This window comes from Panicum virgatum, chromosome 7K (assembly GCF_016808335.1).
Source record: "Panicum virgatum strain AP13 chromosome 7K, P.virgatum_v5, whole genome shotgun sequence".
NCBI lineage: Eukaryota > Viridiplantae > Streptophyta > Magnoliopsida > Poales > Poaceae > Panicum > Panicum virgatum.
Window position 1 is genome coordinate 23,325,815 of NC_053142.1, and position 6,000 is coordinate 23,331,814.

A 6,000-nucleotide genomic window follows, 5' to 3' on the forward strand; every position below is an offset into this window, starting at 1 on the left:
TCAGGCTGAGGGTCATTTCTGTCTTCAGGTCTGTTTTTGAAAAAAGTTTGCCATTTATGACACATGTCTCGCAACCCCCGAGCCTTGACTTGAAATCCCTCGATTTAGGGTTAAGGTTCCCAAACCGAGGCGTTCTTTGTGACCTTTGGTTTTTCTGGTATTCCCGGAAATGCCATTGTCCTGATTATTTAACAGTGGTGATCCGATCTGCGTTTTCATCTGCTCTTGTCTTAGACCAACTCCTCAACCTTCTGTCTTCCCTTGATTTCTCAGCCCCCGAGCATATGCGTGAGAAGCGGCTTGTGACCTTCCGAATGGTGCCGAAGAGGTCCAGGCGTCAGAGATCTGAGAAGGAGGCGACGATTGCGGACGGTTGGAGGAAAAGTAAGTTGTCAGAATCCGCGATCTCAGCCCTTGTCGGTCGTCGACTTCTCCGTCCCCGGTCTGTTGTTCAGTGGTTTTCGACTGCGGGGCAAGATAGACCATATGAGAGAGTTGCGGAGATTGTTGTGTTCAAGTCTTTTGTCGAGCTCGGATTGGGGATTCCCGTCTGCGACTTCTTGCGGGGTCTCCTCTTTTTCTGGGGGATCCAGCTTCATCACTTGACTCCAACTTCCATTCTCTATATCTCTATTTTTGTTCATTTGTGCGAGGCTTTTCTTAGAATCTACCCGCACTTTGATTTGTTCAAGAGTCTGTTCTTCTTGAACCCCTATCCAAATTTTTCGAATGTTGCCACGGTTGGTGGGGCCAATCTTGAGCTTCGATATGAGATGGCGGGGAGGTATATTCCGTATACTCCCCGTCATCAGATTGGCGACTAGAGGGCTGAGTGGTTTTATATAGACAATCATGCGTCGTCGCTACCGGACAGAGTTCCTTGTCCGCCCAAACATTGTCATGAATGGTTTCATCATGGTATATCCAAGTTCAGGAAGAAGAGTTGTTGCAACGGATTGCTGCTCTGAAGAATAAAGGGGTGACTGGTGCGATGGTTGCTTTTTCTTGGCTTGGGAGACAAATTCAGCCTTTGCAGAAGCGCTGCCATGCTGGTTTCGAGTATTCTAGCCTAGATGACCCCTCTCGATTTTCTTCAGAAGTGGTTCATCAGAATGAAGCTATGGCAATTTTGAATGATCTTTTTGAGGGGGTCGATTCCGTGCCAGAGCTCCCTAAGTTGTATCGTCAAAAGCACCCGCCGAATTCGGTAACTTTCTGATTCTTCGAGTAGTTTTTGAGAATTGTCTTGCCAATTTCTCTTTTTGGTGCTTGTAGCTCACTATTGCTTTTACTTATAGAGCGATGTGCTTGTGTTCCAGAGTGATGCTCCGCTGCCTGAAGTGCCTCGTCCGCTTCACGAGACCCCAAGTGCCTACAGACCCTTTGTTGATTCTCATCCAGATTCTGCTGAGTTCGATAGCTTATCGGGTGACGATTCTGATGGGGGTGCCGCCCTTGCAGAAGATGTGAATGTGACACCCTAGGTGTCTGCACAGTAGAACTGTATTTATTTTATGCATCATGTGCTTAATTGCTTGGACAAGGGTCTTATTTTAAAAATATAAGGTTAATTGTGTAAATAAGAATTAATACAAGGTCTTTCCTATAAATTAATTTGAATAGGATGTGCAAATGTTGCTTTTCTGGAGGGTTTATTTGCAAAATTCAGTGTAATCATTACTTGGCAGAAAGTTTTACTTTTTAGTCTAAAATTAAGGTGAATTTGCTTTAGAAAAGACAAAAGTCCATTGAATTCAAATTTCCTTCTATGTTTTTAAAATAACTCTCTAACCTTTGGTCAAATCAATTTTTGCACAACATCAAAGTTGTAGATCTTGAAAAGTTGAACAACTTTCATGTTGGACACTTTTTCATTTGAGCCCTAGTTTAGGAGTTATTTTTGTTTTACAGTAGGACCCCTGAACTTTTTAGAATTTGCAACTAGGTCCACCCTTCATCTTCCACCTCCCTCCCTCCCTGCTTCCTCTGCCGTCGGCGCAGAGCGGCACCGCCGACCGCCGAGGAGGGCCGCAGGCCAGCTCCTGCTTCCCCACCGCCACACGTGGCACCTCCGCGACCCCTTGGCCCCACTCCCCTCCGCGCTGGATCCCTCCTCCCCTCGCCACGCCGCCCAGTTGAGCTCCGCGGCCGCCACCTCGCCGCCGCCGTGGCGAGCTCGGGATAGAGCCCGGCTTCCCCATCTCTCGCGTGCCTGAGCACCATTGTACACCCCCGCAACGCATTCCTCTCATTCATTCGCCCGTTCCCCACCCCGAACCCCCAGAACACCGCCGCCGTCCGCCCGCTGGTGAGCTCAAGCTCACCGTCGCCCCACTCCTCCACGACTCCTCCGCCCACACAGACCCCGCCAATAGCTCCGCCTCGCTCTCGCGCAGCTCCCCGACCGCTCCTCGTCGCCTATCCTCCACCAGAACGCCCTCGCCACTGATCTCGTACGCCGACCACCGCTGCTCGCCGTCGACGACCACCTTCCGGCCGCCTCGTCCTCGACCCAAACCCACCAGAAGGTAGTGCTTGGCGCCCTGAAGCTCCACAGCACCTCCACCCTCGCCGCCGACGACCAGAGCCACCAGAATCGGCCGGTCAAATCCCTCCCCCTGCTCTGAATCCGGCCAAGGGCGTTTCTGCAAGCATCTTTTTCTTTCTAGGGGCCTAGCCGCAAGATTTCAATCCTTTTTTTTTTGTTTCTAGGCTGAATTTTGAAAATGCCTAGAAATTCGTAGAAAAATCAGAAAAATACAGATCCAAATGTTTTGGAATCCTTGTTATAAGGCCTACAACTTTTGTTACATGCACATCTTCAGTTTAGGTTTGCTTTTTAATCCAGGAAAAAGAATAGAATAAATAGGCTTTAATTGTTCTAGAAGTTGTACTCAGTAATTTGATGTGATTTCAGGCTAGAAAGTTTCTTGCAGTGCTACTAGTGCCTGCCTGGTAAAAATTTGAACTCTTTTTTACATGTTTAACTAGGTCAAAGCTTCAAGATTCCTAGATCTACTAGTTTTACTAATTTATTTGTTCTGGTAGAATTATTAAAGTTTTGAGTGTGAAACTTTTTCCATACGTACATGTCACTAAAAACTTGGCTTTGCAAATGTTTGAGTAATTTTTGACCAGTTTAATTATATCTTTGATTTAATGCTTGTAATGTAGGCTTTAATTTTGATAAATAGTTTACTTGGTTAGAAAATTCTGAGAATTTTTGTAGAACAATATTTTTGTTATATATCTACGTCTTTAAAATTTTAGAACCAGAAACATTACATAACTTTCTGTACTAATTAGTTTTACAATATGTGGTTTAATTTTGTCAAAATTATTACTTCTGTTTTATGCCTACATAAATTCTGAAAAATTTATAAGACGTTCATAAGCATATGAGTCCTGTTCTTAGAAATTTTGAGCTTCAAAGGTATGGTAGTTTGTTCTGTAGAAATTCATATTTGTTTAAACATAATCTGTTTTGAGTATTTTTCATGTAATCATGCCTTATTATTTTTAGCCTACATAACCTTGCATAAATTTTATAGCTGCAGAATCTATTCTTAGCTTATGTTTTCAAATAGTCATAATATTTCATGCTTTTTAGTTCGCTTTTAAAAACTGCCACCCAATTCTTTTTATGAAGTAAAGTTAAGATTAGAACTACTCTATAAACGATTGCCCATATGCTAAGTATGATTGCTATTTGTTAGACTACAACTTTATCGTGAAATGTATGTGTTTGTAATATCGTTTCTTGCATCACATATAGATATGACTGTTTTATCGGACGGGACGTACGTGCTGATCCCGGATTCCGAAGAAGGTGATCAAGAAGCCCAACTGAACGCCACTATACTGACTGAAGACCCGGACCAAAGTTCGGAAGAGCCCAAGGCTGTTTTAGCTAGTGACTACCGCGAATGCAAGCCCCGGACATAAACCCAGTATTTCAAATTATGTACTATATATATTACCTAATTGTGCATTTACAGTTCTTAGGATTTGAATTGAAACTCTAGATGCATGATCCTAGGAAGCTATGTATTGAACACTAGATTTGAGTTCGAGTAATTGCTATGCTTATAGGACCGGTAAAAGTCGAGTGATTGCCTGTCACTCGCGAGCTCTATAGGAGTTACTTGTTTACTTTCTGCAATCACTATAAGGACGTCGGACGGGGTCATGTTCGATATCATGACCTTGGGTGAGACCCCGTCTGTGTTGATGAATTCTGCTAAGGTCGCGGTGTGTGGTAGCGGTGGTTAAGTGTTTGAACGTACTAGCCACATGCCGTGAATATGGTAAGCGGTAAGCCTAGTAGCTGATCGGACCAGTGAGTGGATATACCTTTCACTCTCTCTTAGAGATAGGTTTTTATTTATGTTTATGTTGCGCAACACCACGGGTGCAGGGAGGAAGTTGGTGCCCTGTAGTCGGGGAGAGTGACCCTATCCACAGGCCGGAATGAAAGGTCAACGGTTGTTGGGGAACGACCCGACGGTGTTCCAAACGTGTGTGTTAGGTTTACCTTGCAAGGTTGGAAATCCGATTCGAATCGTCCGTCTCTCGCGGATATTGAGACTGCTTGATCCCTTTGCCACACAGAGTAATAAGAGCAATGTTATTATGATCAATCTTGATGTTTGATTAAAGTTTTACCATGGTTGATTAGAATTAGTTGCTTACATAGAATGGCTAATCAACTAGAATATTGAAAGCTAAAATATGAAATTAAGGACCTACTATTTATTGCTTTTCAGCAAAAAGAAAACCAGAGCCTACAGAACCCTGCATAGTCTAGCTAAGTGGACTAAGTATATCCGTTGATGGTTAAGTCTTGCTGAGTATTAGCATACTCAGCCTTGCTGTTGAATCCTATTTCAGATATGAGTTTTGAGGACCAGACCGTTAGTCTGACTTGGCCCTGCTCTTTACACTTTGGCTGGTCCATAGAGTAGGATCCGTCTTCGGCCGGCAATGACCCGGACGAGTGATACCTTGCTTGGGCTAGCTTGGTGTTTTTTTGCGACGTGTTGTAGCCGTCGTGTTTTCTTTCCGCTGCTTAAACCTTTGAACTTCAAACTTATGTCTTGTATAATTTTTTACTAAGTTTGGACCTGTAATAATGCTTGAAATTTGTTGTAATAACTGTTTTACTTGTGTTGTAAAATATATGGTTGTAATATCTCTGGACTCACCTTCGTGCGGGGTATGCTTTTTCGATCCGAGATCCGGTGGTTGTATCGGGACGTTACCCGACATACCAAGAATTGTTCCGTTTGAAGTGCGTTTGAGTCGGTGTTGCCTTTATGGTGATGGCCAGCGCACTTGAGCTGGGATAATTCAAGTGGTTCTGCCACAGAGAAGGGTAAGGCAGCCGGGTCTCTGGGTCGGGGCGAGTGCCCTGAGGCTGAAGTTGGCGCTAGTTGTCCCAAAAAAGCAAGGACAGCTGTGCGGAAGAGGAGGGCTAGCAGCGATGTCAAGTAGCTCATCGAGTGGTTTTTTGTCCCGTTCTGAGCTGTCTGTCTGATGCCTTTGCTTTTGCCTATAGCCTCAGTCCTGCACCCAAGCAGAGGCGAGTTGTGGAGGAGGAGCACCTCCTCCTGCTGCTCCTAATATGGCGGAGTCGTCGAGGAGGGCTAGTGGTGCGGAATCTCGCAGCCTTCGGAGGAGATCCCTGTTGGTGAGCCCATCGTTCCTCCTTACAATGGTTCGAAGGCTCTTCCATTTGCTCAACTGCTTCACGAGGATAGGACAGCAGGTGCTTCTCCAGGAGTTGACGAGGAGTCGAGTGATAGCCTTCTGGAGGAGATTAGGGCATCCCCTCCTCCTTTTGAGTACTATCATGGCGAGCAGCTTGAGGATGATCCACAGTTGACGGCTGAGAACATGAGGAAGTTCCAGGCCGCTGTGCAGGAATTCACCAAGTTTTCTATGGTGAGTACTATTATCGAGTACTTTTTTCTTTTGTGGGTTTATTTGTTTATTGACTGT